At 41.7% G+C, this 20,278-nt stretch overlaps 1 protein-coding gene across 2 annotated transcripts in view; it reads left to right on the plus strand.

Moving 5' to 3' along the window:
* Nucleotides 1-20,278, plus strand: part of LOC306741247 (guanine nucleotide-binding protein G(o) subunit alpha) — a gene marked incomplete at both ends in the record, with an annotated part of 79,532 nt that overhangs the window by 32,680 nt on the left and 26,574 nt on the right. The window lies entirely within an intron of this gene.

The following is a 20,278-nucleotide window of genomic DNA, read 5'->3' on the forward strand; positions in this document are numbered from 1 at the left end:
TCCAAGAGAAGTGAGCGCTCTAGGTGTTTAATTCTGATGCCTACTGTTGCCATGGTAACAGGAGCACCTCGGAGGGAGGGGAGAGAAAAGGATGCTGAAGGGAAAAAGATGATGACCACTGTTGATGTGGTCAAATCAAAAAAAAGAAGAAGGGAAGGAGATGAAGGTCGAGGGACGCAGGGATGGCCGAGAACAGAAATATAGATGTTTTAAGAGGAGGGAGAGGCGAGGAGGCCAGCCTTCTGTTTGAGATGGTTTATACCAGGCTATTTCTATTAAAACAAACCCAAATACTCCTTTGTCTCTTCTATTTCCCCATAGTCCCCTCACTCTTTTTCTCCCCCCTCCCTCTAATTCATCTTTCTTCAATTATTAACTTGATAAAAAGCTGCATCTGCCTGTCCATAAATAATTTAGCTTCAAATGGGGTGTCCCCTGTGTGTGTGTGTGAGTGATTGTGTGTAAGTGATTGTGTGTGTGTCTGTGTGTGCGTGTGTGTGTGGGGTTAGAGGGACAAGACCCATTCCCTGTGCACATGTGAGACGGAAAAGAAAGAGTCCATCTATCCCTACATCCTGTCTGTCCACTTGTCCTCCTCTCTCTCTCCTCCCTCCTGTATTCCTTTCTTCCCTCTATCCTTCTCTCGATCGCTCACCATTTTTGCTTCATACACACATGTATCCATCCGTGTATCCAACTGCTGCTCATTTGTGCCTCCCCTTCCTCCTTCGAGCTCATTAGAGAGAATGAAAGAGACAATTTGCAGTGAAAAGGTCACTAAAATGTAAGTGATTCCTTATTAAGACAATTAGATATGCAGTAAATAGCGATGGCGCACAGTGTTCAGTGATGCCATCTGCATCCGTTTCAGAACAGAACAACAGAGTGGGACAGCATTTTGCTACATGAACGATGTAGACGGCCGCCTCACTTCAGCGCCGGGCCGCTCCAGATCATCGTTTTCAGACGACCGCCTCAAATGCTCTGAATTGAGAGATCCAGGATTCAGTGTGAGGGCACTCTGCCCATCACAGCCTTATCACAAGGAGTTGTCAGTCACATATCGAAACAGTGTCGGATGTTGCCAGCAGTTGGTCATTAGTACCGTAACTTATCTGCCGACGATGTCACTGTTTGAATAAATGTAGCTGACGTTTTACTGCCATGGATAAGCAAACCCGGAAGATAATTTCAGTATTACGTTTAATACAATCTATTAATCTATACAATCTATTGTTACATGGCTTGGATTTTAATTTGTAGAAAATATAAAAAAGCAGCATTGTGTTCATAGCATCATTGGTCAAATACCATATATGTGTGCATTCAGGACAGCCACTATGTATTCAAACAATCTGACAGAGGCGACTTAAGATATATATATATATATATACTTGAAGCTGTATCGATTCTGTTGGCTTCTCATCCCCGATATTGGAGCATCCGCACAGCGTATGAGTACATCACAGCAGAACTTCATTTTCTGCAGTTTCGACCATTCAATCATGACTGCGAGGGCTTTAAGATCCCCACCCGACTCTAACGTTGAAGCTCTTGGAATGCTCCTAAGTCTTCCTCAAAGGCCTCCTCACTCTCCCGCTCTCGCTCCTTTTGTACTGCAATCTTAAGTGCTGCTTCTATTGATCAGCTAGTGAAGGAAAGGCCTAAGGGTTTGTGCTTGTGTGTGTGTTTGTGTGTTTGTGTGTGTGTGTGTGTGTCTCCATGTGCCAATGACAAAACATGTTCAGCCAGCCACCACTCAGTTTGAAAATATGTCTTTTACTTCACCTCGGCTAAATCGTTTATGGATTACCATGTTTACCACTTCAGATGTATGCTCCCGCTGTTTTCTCTCAGCACGTGTATAATAACACACAGGGCTTGTTACCCTATGGCGCTGAAGGCCTAAAGAGAGACAGAGAGACAGAGTGAGAGAGAGAGAGAGAGAGGGAGAGAGATGTTCTTTGTGAGTTCACTGCTATAGCGAGTCCTGTATGAGTTCTGTCATGCGTACAGTAATATGCCTCGGTGCAGCCCTCTCGCTCTGTAAGGTTGAGTTGTTCTCCGTCCAAAGCTGCTTCTCCTCACTTTTCTTCACCTCTCTAACAGAAAGAATGGAGGGCAGCTTGAATAGACCAGAGTAATGGTCTGAGTGGTGTGTGTGTGTAAGAGAGAGAGAGAGAGAGAGAGAGAGAGAAATGGGGGGAAAAAGGAAGGAAAATGTGTTTGTAAGTCAGCCAACCAGCTAGTGCACCACTGCTGCTTTCTAGACTTGTACCGCAGAAAGTTCTGCCCACGGGGTGCTGACACACACATGCACACACAAACACTGTGCAGTTTTATCACGGTAGGATGAGTGTTAGAGCCCAACGTGTGCTAGCATTTTTAGGACATATGAACCCACATAGGCTGCCACACACACTCGCACTCAAATGCACGCAATGCCGTCCGCAACCCCCAATCTCACTGGCCACACACATGCACTCAAGGTTGAGCCAAACACACATGCATTTTAATAATCATCCAGTGTTATCTCATATTCAAACCTGGACGTATGAATGTTAATGCCTTTGTACAGGCTGTTACTGAAAAGCTGTCCTGGTTATTACAGGAAATTAGTTATTGAGCGTACAGAAATTGCTTGAATTGAACTAACAGTAGGCCAGTTAGCTAGCTAGCTAGCTAGCTACTTGTCCCCCTCTTCAGTAACTCCTAACTAAAGGAAATGTGAACAGAATGCAAGGGAGGGTGAACAGCACAGAACAGGGGAAATATTATTAGCTTATATATAAGCTATTATTTCTGAGCTAGCATGTTACTAACCTACTAGCATGTTAGCCGTTAGAACATCCATCTGCACTACTACAACAACTATCCACTGCTAGCAGGCCCCGTGTCGCCAAGTCTTTTTTTCACTGCCTGTTCCTCGAGGACACGTGGATACATTTCACTGACCCCGGCCTGAAAGGAGAACATTAAACGGACTCAAGCTAATTTTTTTTGTATCTGGTAAGAGGGATCAAATCAAAGCCAGTATTCTGTGGACAAGACTGACTTTGTATAATTTTAACAAAGAAGTGAGTGTCTGCGATATAAATTCAAATTAGTGCCAGAGACTTAAGCCACTGGGAGAAGCTTCCTCTGGGTAATTTTGCCCTATTCCCTATGCATCATCACTTGCATGTACTCACTTATTTTTTGATAATCACATTAATTATACGACGTCACACTTGAAATCGTCCAAAGCGAACAATGGTGATGCATGTTTAAGCGTACAAATTCTCCATGGAGATACGGTCTGAAAATTCACAAAAAGCCACTTCTCGAAATGACAGGCTTTAGAACTTATGGACTGATATTGAAGCTCTGCTATTGAACAAGACGCACACACAAAAGCTTTTCCGAGGCAAAATCGGCACATACCAAATTTAGTACAACGTGTTCTCAGGTTGAGCTGACACACACACACAAACACACACACACACACTCTTATGCAGATGATTCACAGACACACACAGGCATATCTAGGCTGGGCTCATCTAACATGCCTGTGTTTGAGTGGCTGTCATTATTTATAGTTCAATGAAGCGTCAGGCCTGACTCTAGTAGCACTGTCTTTGCTGTCTCTGCTGTGTGTGTGTGTGTGTGTGTGTGTGTGTGTGTGTGTGTGTGTGTGTGTGTGTGTGTGTGTGTGTGTGTGTGTGTGTGTGTGTGTGTGTGTTTGTAGCTGTGAAAATAAGATAATCTAATTCAACAGCTCTTATCTCTAATGGCCACAGCATCCCAAATGCACACACACACACACACACGCACTCTGTTACATGTCACATAGAAGTGTGTGTGTGCTCGTCTAAATCCTGCAGTGTGAATATCAGATGAGGTTTTTTGTCTTTTCCATCGCTCTCTCTCTTCTCTGGGTGTCTTACCATTCAGCTTTCTATAAGCCCTTTTGCCAGTCTCTAGGATACCGACCAGTTACCGTAGCAACCAGGCTAGCCGGCCACCTCCATGGAACATGCAGCCATGCGGTCACCTGACCGCCTATCTTGCACGTGATTGGATGCTGTGTTTTGGCTTCGTCTATTCACATGCTATTGGTTGGGATGGGGGCCCCAACAAATTCTCTCCCCTCTCATTTTCATACATTTACCCTCTCTTCTGCATCTCTCCTCCGCATCTCTCCGTCCCATCCCCCTCTCCTTCTGTCTCACTCTCGCTTGGCAAGCACAGGCTCTGCATTTAACTGCATAATGCTGCTACCTCTGCATGGAGTCACATTTGAGACTCTAAACTTTGAATGTATGGATCATCCATACATTCAAAGTAGAAGTATGAATGTAAGGAAAACATGTGTTCTGCGTTGGGATTCAACTCAGGAAGGAAAGAAGGCTAGAAAGGAAGAACGCATTTAGCCTTTCCAGATTTAGACATTTGCAATAAATAAATTAAACATTGGAATGTAACAACTTTCTAATCTTTTACAGTTCGTTTGTTTTACATTTTCGGAACATTGTCACCCTGAAATATTTTTCTGTTTAGTTTAGTTTTTTTAACAAAGCTGCTCTTTACAGCACATATGATCTCATGTCTCCCTGTTGTTCATAACTTGCTCATGATATTTTATATTTGTTTGGTCTTGCACTGCAACATACGTCGTTTTGTCTATAAATGTCATGACATCTTCATATTCCCTGTTTCATCCAGCCATTACTCCAAAACCGAACGATATTCAGTTCTGTTTGGCATGTTTGCCGGAAAATAGCTGAAACGAATAGTTTTTAAAATCGTTGCCCATTCATTCTCTGTTGATTGATTGTTCCAGCTCTATTTTTGTGTTATTTGATGTGATGTGTGGCTAAACATTTAGTTAAACTGTTAAGCCATGCAATAATAACAAGTAATTCCATTCATACATTTGCCAGCTGAAAAACTCAATGATAGAGCCCCATCATTTGTTGGCAATGACCTCTCGTCAATGTGTATATTTTCTTAAAAGTAATACAACCTATTTTTAAATATCTATCCATGTATTCCTTCCACGTCTAGCAACATTCTAACGGCAGATGCAGAGTAGCGTGGCTTAATCTTCCCGAGCAGCTTCTTTATCCTACTGCAATGATCCCCAAGCTCCGTCAGGCCTGCTGGGAGATGTAGCCCTTTTCCAGTATGTCATGGATTTTTCCTGTTCTCCTCCCGAGTTGATCATGCTTAGAACAACACCGAAGGAAAGTGCCTTGAGGGCATTCTTAACCTTAAACCATCTCAGCCACCTCCAGTCACTATGAGAATTAACTGGGAAATTGAAAGCAACCAGGGTGCCGATAACTAACTGGTGGCCAGTCTGACTGACCTTGTTAAATCCAGGAAGGAATAAAACATCAAGACAACAAGGCAAATGTCCTTTTTTCAAGAGCTAGTAAGTGTACAGGAAGCAACTGGCTCCAAGAATCCACACCAGCGATGTTTGGCACTGATGACAGCAGGGCACAAATATACACACACAAGCAGCAATACACACATCTATAATGTGTATAATTAGCCTGCTAAGCTGCCAGAGAGCCAACACCCAAACACAGGAACTACTTGTTATCCTAAATATTGTAGCTCCTCTTCACTTGTTTATCTTTGCCTTATGTAACAGCTGCCTTGGGCAGAAAGAAAATCTGAGGATCTATTCCACAGCGTGTGAAGTACAGAGATGTGTTGGGTTTGATTGGATTTGAGTCGATTCGCTGTATCACCTCCCGGTTTTTCCCAAGGTTCGATCCAGTAACTCTTTTCATGATTCACATGGGTTTCATTTACTGTATGTTGATGATTGATGAGTGTCATTGTGTGTTAGTGTGTGTGTGTGTGTGTGTGTGTGTGTGTGCGTTCGCCACAAGTAGACTCTCAGGACGAGGTATGTGGAGGGGTGACAGCTCACTGTTGGATCTAAGTATAGATGAAGTGTGAGAGGAGAGCCGTGAGTGACAGAGAGGCAGATTGGATGAGAGACTGATACTAAACAAGAGACAAAGTGAGAGAAGGGAGAGCTCAGAGCACACAGGGTGACTGGTAACGGAGAGAGGGGTACTTTGAAAACAGACACGGATATAGAGATAATCTCAGGGATTCATTGATAATGAAATCAGAAATAATATTTTCCAATCTATTTTAAGGCTACTTAAACATGGGAAACGGTGGATCATGGACTGCTGTGTGCAACAACGAAGCTTATCTCTGTGATCAATAAATCCCAGAGCTATTAAGAACACAACGCTAAACCTTATATCAGTTAAAGGATAGAGACTACGCAAACAAAAAGTCCATTAATCATATCATGTGTGATGCTCCACAATAGCAACCGCAGTCTCTCACTCACACAAAGGAGAAGGGTTCAGAAGAACATCAGAAATGGGGAAGAACTATGTGGCTCAACAGAGAACCAGAGATTACATAGAAGGGAGCCAACAGATAATCCAGTCCAGTTTTCTGGGTCCATCAGAGAGATCTGTAACATGAAGAGCTGGGACGGCACAGGTTGTTCTGTGAGAGAAAAAGAGAAATGGCCTTTTGTAAAGAAAGACTGTTTACAAAGGCAGATGGAGATCCCAGTGTGTGTGTGTTTTCATGCCATCTATTGGTCTTGCCTTAACATCCACAGACAAATTCATTTTCCATTCGTGACCCATTTCTTAATGTCTTCCAGTAATTACAGTGGGCTTGACAATAGGGTTCATGTTCATATTCACAGTTAATGTTTGAATCGGCGGTATACCGGTTTTAGTTTTCCGTACAGTATGAATTTTTCATATATCGTCATACCGGTCCCGCTGTTTGGCAGGCAACAACATTTAATGTTCACAGCTTGAAGCTGAAGGAGCAGCGGACCGAGCTACTTATGTCTCATGTTAACTCGCTTGACTCATGGTGTGCAAGAAATTACATCGCCAAAAGGCATGCTGGGTAAATGACACCGCCCACACAGGAAGCCTTTTCTTGTGCAGGAAGAAGTCTTTTTCTGTGCAGCAAAGTGTGCAGGCTTTACCCATCAGCTCAGACCGCTGTACTCGTATCTGTGACTGTAAACATTAAATGTTGCTGCCTGCCGAAGAATGACAATAGTCGTAACGGCAGCGCATGCACCACTAGTATCAAGGGATTCCCCTAGGTCCTAAATCCCTCCAGGTTTAGCTCCCTATCTACTAATCAAAACAGCTGCTGGCAAGTTGCGGTGGCGGTCCTTTTTGGACAATAAATTAAAAAATACCGTGAAACTGCCAGAGTCTTACAAAATACCGTGATATGAATTTTTGGCCATACCGCCCAGCCCTATCGCGTGTGTGCAGTAGAGCTTATGTCCAGGTGTGACACTCCAGACCAGAATATCTCTTTAGCAACATAGCCACTAATTTTTTTTCCCCCACTCATCTTTGTGTTAGGAGGGATGAAATGAAACCAGTTTAATAATGATAATTATTATTATTTATTTTATTTTTGAACTCACTTTTCTTTCAAAAGAAACTCAGCGTGCCACAGAGCCAAGAGAGTAAAACAAATAAAAACATAGTTAAAACAACCCCTAATAAAAAATGTAAAAATAGATAATAGCTGACTATGACTCAACACAAGGTAAACAATGCCATCCTGAATAAAAAGGTTTTTAGGTCAGTCTTAAAAGAGTTCAGTGTCTGAGTTGCTCTTGACACATTTCCTGTAAATATTAACTAGATGTTACGCTGAAGGTGATTACATGCTCATTCGATGGTAGCAGATTATTAAATATGTGAAGTTAGTTAATGGGATCATGTTTTTAAATGAAACTTCAATGGATATTTATATATTTTCAGGGAATAAAGTTGTATTGTAAACACAAATAGACTTCCTTCATAATCCCGACTGGTATCATTATCAAAGTCAAAACTTTGAATGGCAACACCAATTTACCATTGACTTTACTAAACTTAAACTGGTTCTTTGAAACGTCTTTGTCAGGGTTGTTTGTGTCGGTTTGGTTTGATCAGATTCTCAGTCACTGTGTGCAAACATCCCCACCACAGTCTAAATCCTGACAGGTGTACGTCATCTGTTTCAAACTGCTGTGAAGAGCTTTGACAAAAACACTGATTTTTTACAGAAAATGTGTTAATGAAGGCGCTTATTACTTGTAGTATGAAACTATTTGAACGAAATATGTTTTTCTGGACTTGTGGCATGTTCAGCTCTAGTTTAAACAACACTGTTTGCATTGTGATACAGCTATTGCTGCCAGCCGGATATAGACCCCTACCTCTTAGCTGGCCACAGAACCCCCAGCCAAGATGAATCCTCTGAAATCAAGAGATTTCAGAACAGAGATCAGAGCCCAAATGTTGTGAGCACTTGCTCGTGCAGCTCATTGCATGTCCACCATTTGATGCTGCCACATTGTTCTCCACAGAAGGTAGAGACGGACAGTACACTCATAAATACACGGCCTTGCAACAAAGGTTTTGCATACATATGCTTTGTAACACACTCGTGTGTGCTTATGATTACATGGGAAGCCGGGCCTGCTCCTCCTCCATCGCTGTCTCTCGGGGTTGAGGTGGGGACGGTCGGATTGATTTTTTTTTAACTACGCTCTCTGGCTGCTATTGACTAAGTGTGTTTTAACGATCAACTCATACAACAGCACGCACTGTACATGCCCCATATCTGTCACCTTCTGCCTGTGTGTGTGTGTGTGTGTGTGTGTGTGTGTGTGTGTGTGTGTGTGTGTGTGTGTGTGTGTGTGTGTGTGTGTGTGTGTGTGTGTGTGTGTGTGCTGCCATGGGTGTGGTTGCAGGATACCCTGTGAGGGTGGCAATGGAAGCTCCACTGGAGTAAAGCATGGACTACATACATACATACATATATATATATATATGTGTGTGTGTGTGTGTGTGTGTGTGTGTGTGTGTGTGTGTGTGTGTGTGTGTGTGTGCGTGTGTGTGTGTTAGGGGTCCATTGGAGCAGTCTGCAGGAGGGCTGAACAACAATTTAATATTTCATCACTTCCATTATTTAGCAACTGCTAAAGAGAGGAAGGGAGTGGGAGGTGGGAGAGAAAGGGAGGGCGGCAGAGAGAGTTAAGAAGGCAGCATGTGTGTATAAGCAAGTAAGATGCATTGACAGTCCATCCGCCATCTTTATCGCAGAGCTGGATAGAAAAAGGGATGGAGGGATAGATAAAGGGAAGGGAAGGATGATGCTGATGGAGGAGGGTGCAGTAGAAGAAGAAAGGATGGGGAAAGGGAGGGAGATAGCGGGAGAGGGGTGGGGGGGGGTATTGCATTCCTGAGAAATGAGGATGGTCACCATGGCAACTGCAGCTGAGAGTCACATAATGCAGAGGAGTGAGAGAGCGAAAAAGAGAGGCTGAGTGAGAGGGTGGGGTCGTGCCAGCAGATGACAGAGGAGGAGAGAGAAGAGAAAAGAGATGGTAATGAGGTGAAGTGGATCGAGGTAAAGACTGATGGAGGTAGAGAAAGACAAAAGACATACAACCATATATGTATAACAATATTCAAGTGTATGTAAAGTGAGTCACTGCGTGAGTGTGTGTTACTGTTCATTTTGTAGGCCACTGGATTACAGTGACGTCATGTGAGGAATGATAGTCAAGACTGTAAGAGACAAGAGGGGAACGAAAGAGGAGAGGAGATCGAGAAAGGCGAGCGAGAACAGATTGTTGACGGAGAACGGCAGCCATGTTTTTTTCCCTCCAAGATATCTGATGGCTGATGCTCACTGTGACGTCAACAAACACACACACACACACACACACACACACACACACACACACACACACACATACACACACACTCTGTGCATGAGTTCCGATGTCACATTGTTGTTTTATTTCTGCATATAGTATCACTTTCTTGTTGTTTGTGGTTGTGTTCCTTCATAACAAATGTGACCCTTATGATGCCTATAACATCTGGCCGGTGCCACTGGAGGAAAAGTGCCCAGTTGTATTCGTATTATTCAACGGTTGATATAATATACGAACTGACCCACAATCACACAAGGCAGGGTCAGTGTACAGCGTGTGCGTGATCGCTTCACAGTCGTGTTGTACTTCCATGTGCTGGCCTTTGTGGATCGGGCATGTATTGCTTCTCAGTTTTTGATTTATTTTGATGTCCTATCCCATGTGTACAATCTCTGGTCAATCGAAATTGATCCAACAGCGTAAGTCATGATTTTGGTCACCTCTTTGGCCCAGTCCATGTATTGGTCTAGCTCTACAACGTACCGAGCTAGCTAGCAACACACTGTATCTGTGTGTGACTTCAACTCAGTTTGGCTTTTTAGTTCGCAGTACAAACGTGCCGCCTGGTGAATTCCTTTCTAATCCAGAGGGTTCTCTCTCCCAGTTAAACTATGACACTCCACGTATCCCTCTAGCGCTACATGTGGGCGTGTATGACTGCCTCTAGTGGCTGTACTAATTATGACAGGAGTAAAGGAGGAAGTCAGGTGACAGGTGACATAGTATAAAGAGTGACAAAGTCCACAGGTGGATTCATTAACATATGTTAAATATGTAACATATTTAATCTAAATTAAGTAACAAAAGTTTGACCCAAACCTTTTCCTTAACCTAACCGAGTACATGAAACATGAACCTAAAGTGATGCCCAGTGTTTTTAAAAGTGACGTCAAAGGGTGCTGACCAACTGTCTGCATGTGACGACCTGGGAGTCAGAACGTGTCCATCTATTTGCATCTTTCCATTGCCTTTGTATGTGCTCGCGCCACCTGGACAGTTTGTCTGAACACACTGTAAAATATATATGCTCTAGCATAGTTTTTCATAGTTCAGTTATTTTATTTTCCAATTATTAATTCTGGGCGTGGGGCTTCTTTGTTTAAGTGGTGTGTGCCAAAACGTATTCCTCATTTTATTATTGCAGATGGCCATAAATTACTAAGTTAATTTTAAGTCGGTACATTATGGCAGATGATGGATGCCATTGATAAATGACTGCACAAAAATTCATAACAAAGCTGGCCATTAAAGCAAAACCAGCTCCCTTAGAACTAAACAGATTTATGGCTGCTTGGGAAATGTGATTTTTTTACCTTGTATACAATTCAAACCAAGTTACCGGCTGTTTTTAATGTGGCTGTAGGGATGGAAGCACTGGCCTGTCTGTCTGTGGGGTGGTCCACCACTTTCATCTGGAATAAAATATCTACACAGCTATTGGATGAACTGCTATGACATTAGCTACAGACATTGAAGCTGCATACGATTAAGCAATCAAACAATACGCTTACTATGCATAACGTGACTGTATCAAGCACAACTTTATAGGTCCGAGAAACCAGTCTGATGTTTACGTTTTATATTTTCCAGTATTATTTTCAGGAACATTTTAATTATTATTGGTTGAGAAAAAAATGCATTTTTTAATAGTGGACAAATCTTACTACTGCCGTGCTCTTCTAACATTCTTGTGTGTGTGTACCTTGGTAGTGGTTTGCGTAACGTCATCAAATGTTAAAATATAGTTAATTTCCCGGTTTCCTAGACAACTGTGACTGTGGAATCGTGTGGAGAAGTTTGCGCTGAGTGTAAAGATAGCTGCTGACGCTAACACCCGCGTTCGCTCTTAACGTTATCATGACGTGTTCACATGTAATCTCGTAAAACGTAGTGTTGGCGATAAACTTGAATAAATACAGTTTTCACTACAACGTAAATGTATTTTAGAGATGAATTATGAGCTGTTTACACTACTTTTAATTAGCTTATAATACTTCATTAAAACTACTAATGACAAGATTTGTTTTAATCAATACGAATACAAACTTTTATTTCCTTATCATTTGAATTGTGTATTTTTATGAAGAAAAAAAACTATAGATGACTATAACAAAGTAAAAGGATAACATAAAAAAAAAGTTCTTGAGCATTATTGACCAGCTACTATAATCAAACAACAAATGGCTCTGTATCTGCCCATATGGATCATCAATGATTGCCAATTTGTTTTGGCGGCAACAACATCGTGATCAGGGGTCTCTTATATTTGCTCCCTTTTTCTTTATTTTTTGCCAATCTAATCTATGACACACACACACACACACACACACACACACACACACACACACACACACACACACACACACACACACACGGACCCTGCGCCTTCCAATATGTCTGTTTAGACAGTATCCTTGGCTTGGACTGTGGCTTTTAAGTGTGTCTGTGGCCCACTGCCCAGGACTTGAAACTGGAACACACTCTGAACACACACACACACTCACTCACTCACACACAAAACTGAAACAGGCTCAGTTTATTCTCTCTGCCCCTGATTCATACCCACACTCCCAAATGTACACACACACACACACACACACACAGACTCATTCCATATCAGGCATTGTATGGCTGCTGACAGAGTGGACACAGCATTAGGAAGCTGGAACAGAGTTTAATCCCAGGCTGAAACACATTTACATCAAATCGAATCCCGTCAAGTGGGATTGGCGCCACAGAGAGGATGGTGGATGGAGAGAGCTTCAGTTAAATGTTTGAGAGCGTTTTCTGGGTGTCATCATGTCTCTACAGGCCAAACAGCAGACCTGGGTTAAGATGTGGCTCGCGGATATTGTCACTGCTCCAGCTCTTTTTTCAAAGACAGTACTGACCACAGTGTCAGAGGGCAAATGAATCACATGCAGCCGCTTTCATGTTTATCTGACACAACAGAGTGTGTTACATAGTGTTTCCATGAAAGACCAACAGTTTACTGAGCTGTGAGACTCTGGGAGAGAAGCAAGATACACTTTGGGCTCTGTTTGCCTGAAATAGGGCGCCAACACAAATGAGATTGTCGGCAAATTTTTCCATTTTGGTGACCACATGCGGTGGCAGAAAGCAGGTGCAGTTGGGCGCCAGGTGGAAGAGAGGCTGAATACACCACTAGTAGGAGGAATACAGAATCAGCAGGTGAAGTGAAGTAGGGGTGAGCTTCAGTAATGAATAACCAATCACACAAGCTCCTCTCGTCCCCTCCTAAATCTCGGTGTTTCATCTGAATATTTTAATGATTAACGAAGGTATTGACTATGGGCATTAAGTAATCGGGATGTTGGCGAGCTGTGAGTGTGTACCAATGCCATTGCCATGGAGCTACCTGAGTAAAACAAGTTGTATGTTTCAAAGTGCATGAGCCTCAAATGTAGGTTTTTATTATGGTAGGGAGCGGCAAAACATGAAAGTCACTTTAATAATCCTCTTGACATCTTTTGACGGTCTGGACAGATAAGATGGAGGTCAGGACTCATCCCGAGGACAGTCGTGTTACTTTTAGATGAATTTAACACGAGTAAACTCTTTACTGTCCGATGTTTAGAAAAACACATAATATTATTAACTTTGAGATCCTGTCGATGTAAATAATGAATGAAGTCGCGCCGCTGTGCCATCCCTTAAAAAGTCTCAATCGGACTGAAGATGAAACACACACACGTCCTTCCTGCTGCTGTGTGATGAATGCAGGTGTTAAATCACATCTTACATTGTTGTGTGCGACCCACTCCTCAAATGACATCAGCATTGATGTTTCTGCAGAATCTTTCCCAGTTGCATAACAAATTGTATTTTGATGCATATATCAAACTGCAGTAAATGAGAAGAAAGTAACTAATGAAAAGGATTTCTTTCCAAATGGTCTTGTAATAATTAGCCTGCGCTGGCGTTAAGAGGCGGTCTGCCTGCAGGACACAGCCTGTTGTCTTTGTTCGCCCTCACGCACACAGACTGCAGACCAAGAAGATTTATTCTTCTGTTATTTTATTAATCCCATTTATAAGACATCTTGTCCTCTAAAATCTTGTTTCAGCACCGTCTGTTTCCTCCTCCTTGATTAGAGCAGAGAGGGAGAGGAGGAAGGTGAAGGTCTGATCGAAATTATTGTGGGAAATAGTTGTTTACGTGGCCAAGCAGTACAAGAGGGGATGTATTTATGTTGCCAAATCACTGAAATATACTTCTTACCTCTATAAAACCAACCCTCTCAGCAGAGCAGATGAATCGGTATTGGCGGATCTGTGGGCTGATAAGTAAAAGCAAATGTCAGTATAGAAAGGCCAAAGATATGTTTGCAGTCATTTACAGTCAATTTAAACTCAATTATATAGTTTCACACCAGCGAGCACTGGCAAGTAGATTTTTGCCACGCTATAGCTGGCAGCACGGCCCTAAGGATGGTTCTGTTGGTCAGTCTTCAATTTAGTCCAAATTGAAGAAAACATGCTGATTATTAATCAATCCAGTAGTTGTTAAGATATTGCAGAAATGTATGTTTCCCTCCCACATGAATTGTCACAGCTTTGGTGATCCCCTGTTTTCTTCTAGTGCCATCATCAGGTCAACATTTCAGTTTGCAAATACCCAGAAAACTAATTACATTCCCATCAGCCAGAGCTGCACTTTAGTTTAGCGCTAATTTGCTAATGTTAGCATGCGCACATGATAAACTAAGAGGGAGAACCTGTCAGATGTAGCATCGTAAATTACCATTTAGTTCAAAGTACGGCCTCACTGAACATTGTAACGCTTGAGAAATGATGATTGTGAAACAGATCACGTTGCGTGATCCCCGGCTGACCCTGCAGTGGACTAAATTCATTTGTGGGGGAAATAAAGCGGCTTACAGAATCTGAGGACCCGTGCCTTCATAATGCCACCATTTACAAAGACATGTATATACATGTCTTTGTAAAGTATGTCCAGTATAGATGCATTAGGCTCTAGGAGAAAACACAACAGCTCACAGTACTTAAAGCCTCAGTTGGAGGTTTCCTCTCATCTTACCTAGTGCTGAGTGTGCAGAGTCTCAATCTTGTGAAATAACTATAGCAGATTATAAAACAGGATGTGAATGTGGTCTGTGGAGAAAGAAGGGAATAAGGGGAAGGACTTTCCAAGTGAACAGCTCTCAGTAAATGGCAAAGGTGTCTAAAATGACCTACCTAAAATACTGATGCCTTTATGTGACCCAAATAAGTAAAATAATAAGTTGTCTATTTAATGTCATCGGTGTCATCGCGCACAAAGTCTGATGAAATCGTGCAGGTTCACCAGAAACTCCTTTAGCTCAGACCCCAGTGGGGCAGACCCAGATCCGGCTTCGCTGTCGCCTTCGACCCGCAGTTGGAAGCGCCGTGGGGGAGGAAGAGAGCGGCAACGTCCATGCAGAGCTTCACCTCACTGCTTTGCCGGGTCGCCATGCTGGGCCCGCTGGAGGGAGGGGAGGCACAGGAGAACCAGAATCAGGACTGAGCAGACTGTCCGACGCCTGCTGCAGTAAAATGAGATGTTTTCTTGAGGGTCTCTGGTGCGTGCGTCAACAGGGACCGCCAAAATCAACAGAAACGGAAAGTTCCTTGTGGTAACTTTAAAGAGTATATTTTAACGTTGTCAATGCAAGGTTGAGGGTGTGAGGGTGTGAAAAGTAGCCATGAAACAACAGGAGAGAATTGTTGTCCCACAGTGCATTCATATTTTAATATCCAACCAGGTCTGGAGGAAACTCCTAATTTAGATCAGCTGCACGTTCACATTTCTCCACCTTCACGTGTCACGCTGCTTGTAACTGTTTAAGTCCTTGCAGAGATACATTTGTTCTCTCTTATTACAAGTGTCTTGTGGTCACTTCAGCCTCTACATTAGATGGCATACACATGCATGGATCGATGGTTGAATGTGTGTTTGGTTGAGGCAGATAAATGGGTGGTGGGTGTACTGATGAACTGTGAAGTTGGATTGCTATCGACAATAACAGAGAGATATGATATGAGAGGTCCTACAGTAAGCTCTAATTGGCTATTGAATGGAGAGATAAAGGTAAGGAGGCAGAGAAAGGAACAGATGCAGAGGATGTGGGAGGGATGATGAGGACGACGACAGTGGTGATGATGATGATGATGATGATGATGATGATGATGGCACTGCTAATTCCCTATTCACTGTCCACACAGGGATGTAAAGCAGGCAGACAAGCTGTCTGTCATTGAACACATACACACACACATATACATTCATCAAGGCTATCCTCATCCATTTAAAGTAACACTGCGACAGATGCAGCGGTAAAAATAACTATTTGGGAAATGTATTTCTGTTGCAAGAAAATATTTTACTGAATGCTAATTCAAACATAATTTCCATCCAATTAAATACATTAAGAAAAAAGTATTAAAAATAATTATTCCTTCACAAATGAACAAACAAACCGCTTAGATCCATGCAGTCCTTCCAAGTGAACCGTACTAAAGGAACAAACATAGGGAGTTCATTTGAACAGAAACAAACAGGTTAGGTGGGAAAGCACCTCCATATATGTGTGTGTGTGTGTTTGTGTGTGTGTGTGTGTGTGTGTGTGTGTGTGTGTGTGTGTGTGTGTGTGTGTGTGTGTTGAGTGCGTATCCAACAGAGTTCAGAGATTTGAAAGGTCGCTGTGAGAGACAGGAGGCCTCAGATTGCCTCTGTAGTCTATCTGCTATCTGTCATCTATGCGTGTATGGCTGTACTTATTTCTGCTTGAACCTGAAACAAAGCACCGCTGCAAATGACCATCCATGGTTACGTTATATACATATATCTTTATGCATATGTAATTTATGTGTGCTTCAAAATGTGGGAAGAGCCTTTTCAGTCCAGAATGAAATGTGATATGAATCTATAAAAACACACTCATAGAGAAAGATATATCAGTGCAAGCAAATCTATGGGACAAATATAGAAACACACTTGTCACATGTCCTTACACACACACACCTTGGTGCCAGATTTATGGTTCAACACAACAGAGGATAGTGAAATCCATGCTTACATAAAGGTGAAAGAGGGAGGAGCAGGACAGGGAGCATGAAAGGAAAAGAGATTGCTGATTGAGAGAGAGAAGAGAAATTGTAGGGAAGGAGATTTAAAGGGAAGGAGGGGTAAAAAGGAGAGAGGAGAAGCATAAGAGACTGACCAAAGGACGGTACGACAGGCAAGAATGTAATGTAAGGGAGGGCTGATGGTTGGAAGAATAAAAGAGATGAAATACAGAGGGACAGGAGAGAAATAGAGGAAAGGAAAAAGAACAAAACAAACATGGTCATAGGCACAGATGGAAGGAGAGATGAAGGACAAAAAGATGGACAAAATAAAAGATACTGTAGTGCAATGTGGAGATAGAGGTCAGATAGAAAAAGACTATGACAGAGATGATAGTGTGATGATGGAAGGAAGGCTAATGGCTGGGAGAGTGAATGGATGAGGTCAGGAATGAGATGGTATGATTCGATGGACAGGAAGGAGCAAATTCCCCACAATAAAGGAAATGACTGGTCTGGCTGAAGTCTTATCAATCTCTGTTGGCTTTCGGTCCGACTACAATCTAGCCTCCAATATTAATGGTGTTCTGGTGAATCCAGTGGATGTCAGGGTTAAGAAGTCCTCCTCCATCATTTATTTACTGTCTGATAAGAAATCCGAGACTGAAGCCTATGACCGCATTGTCAAGTAGCCAATTTACGAGCTAATTTCATCGTCAGACGATAGCCAGCATTTTGCCCTCCACAGTGACTGTTTACTTGCATTCAACCAAAGCCCCCTAGAATGTCATTGGTCGATGCTAGTTGGACTACAAATGGAAACCAGACCGGTTCGGATGCTAAAATCTTGTCCCTTTGCGTGCCTAATAAATGCAGAATCTGTTTTATAAACCAGTTTTTACATTGCAAAGCAACTGTGCACACAAACCACATCAGTAAAAAAAAAAAAGGGCACTTTCAGTTCAGTTAATTAATCCAGTATTAGTCGAGATGGCAACTGGACCTTATTTAGGTCATACATGTGATGAACAGATACAGGCCTTTTCAATGTAATATTACTGTGCGGTTGCTACATTACACTTGTGTCACTTGCTTTTAAAATATGCAAATGATATGCCAATATATTTGGTCTGTTCACTACTTTGATCCAAACGAAAATATCTCAACAACTATTTTTATACAGATGTTTATGTTATCTAGAGTGTGAATCCTGCTGAGTTTGGTGATTCCCCAATGTTAACTCGAGCGGCACCATGAAGTAGACATTTGTGGTTCAGAGTGAAATATTGCAATTAATTGATTGCCATTAAATTTGCTACAGGTATTCATGAACCTTAGAGGACTTCAATGACGAATGTTTCTGCAAAAACTAATGATGTTCGCATCAGAGAAGTAGGCCAAGAAAATGAAAGAGAAAAACAAAATGATCCAAAAATGTGGAAAATCAAAGAGGGGAATAGATGCATAATAAGAGAAAGGAAAAAAGAGATGGAGATGCCTTTCTTTAATGGGCATATCAAAGCATTTTTTTTTAAAGCTTTGAGTTAATATGTTCTAAGAGCAATTACATTTTATCAGCAACAATCATTGTGAAATCCCTCCCATCATTAGCCTTTTGAGCCTTCTCAGTGGATGTGGGGTTTCTCTAGCACCTTGTTAAAATCAAACCGTCAATGAAGTGCATCGAGGCTGCGCTGGTTGCACCAGGCGACTCCCAGCAGGTGTTGAGTGGGTGAGTTTTTTATCAGGTTGTCAAATCTCCAATCTCACGTAATCTGTTATTGTCTCCCCCTCATTGCTTGGCATGCTGTGAGTTGCAGGCGTATGTGGAAACTCAAACAGCCCATACCTTCAGTTATTTCTGCCTGAGTGCTGTGCAATTTAATTATAATGGTTGGATAACATTACAGTAAGGGAATAACAACACTCATCCCCATCCTATACTGTTTCATCGGGAAAAAAAGTATTTAATTCTTAAGAACATAGTGCTGTATTGTTCCAGTGATGGAGTTAGCCAGGTGTAGTGTTGCAGATATTATTTATATTTTTTAACTGTGTTTATTCTACTTCATATTCATTTCGCCGACTCAAAGGTTTCCAGGGCCACATTATTAGAAATGTCACATGTTCAAAGTACCTGTAGGTTGAAACTGTATCAGTGAAGTATGCTGAGCTCCATTGGTTCATTAGTTATGTGTTTGATTCTCATATTTCAAGCTTGCTGACACAGAAATGATATCGATGGAACACAGAAGGAAGATTGGATGTTTATAGTTTCAGATTTAAATTGCACCTTTAACATCAAATGATTTAAGTATATTTGGAGAATATGATTGAATTTTATGTCACGTAATATATTTAAAAGAATTGGTGCTTACTAATAGGAAGCAATCAGAATATGTATAGAGTGCCAATAAAGCTGTTAAAGTTTTATCACCAAGCTTTATTATCTTGAAAATTATGTTAACTGCAAAGACTTTTCTTTGACCAGCAATGTCATAATAACATCCCTTAAAGGCATTTGTTTTGGGAATTTCCAATGAAATTACAAAGAGTAGATATTGTGGTTATCTCCTGGCTACTTTTGGGATTTTAAATAGAATAAGACTGAATTGTGTATATCTTTCCTTGAAGGGCAATTGCAAGATATTCTGACCTCAATAATGAATGTACATTGTGTCATGCAGAGCCAGAAGCAGGTATGCTTTTATTTTGGACTGACATAGAATGTATTTTCCATAAAACTCAACAACATTATAGTTAAATTTGACTGAAACTTTTTCACATACACAGAGTATTCCTGATCCCAAATGTCTTTTTGATAGAATTTAACTTCTGCAGATTTCTGCAGCTGGTTTACTCGTAGCTAAGTGGCTATCCAAATTCTCCACATCTTACACATCTTATACAGATTAAACAAAAGTTATATAATGTTTAAACATTTGAACACTTGAATGCAATAAAACAGGATTTTGTAATCCTTGGTGGAATTCAATATTGTACCACTTAATGCATTCTCATCCTCATCTATAACATTAAATGTCACAATAGGAACCATTTGGCTTATGCGTTTGCTTATATCAAACAATGAATGTAGGAAGTTACTTAAGCACTGTATTGGAAGGACTTTTATGATCGTATAATCTGAATAGCTTTGGGTTTTAAGACAGTTACTCAATGTTCAGCTATGTCAGCTACTGGGAGGTGATTCATCGGCCTCTTTGCTCTGAAGGATATCAGTGCAGACCAGCAGTCCCCAGAAGGCACCAGAGCCAGATCACTGCTGCAGGACAACAGTCTCCTCTTTAGCATTCGACAGCTATGTGGAAGAAAGACCCTGAAAAAAAGCTTTACCTTTGTCCAGGTCCAGCGGGCTGATGATTTTTAGAGCTTCTTCTTGGACGTTTGCCCACATTGCAATTTGATG

Source organism: Taurulus bubalis (genome assembly GCF_910589615.1).
Source record: "Taurulus bubalis genome assembly, chromosome: 9".
In the NCBI taxonomy this organism is placed as follows: Eukaryota; Metazoa; Chordata; class Actinopteri; order Perciformes; family Cottidae; genus Taurulus; species Taurulus bubalis.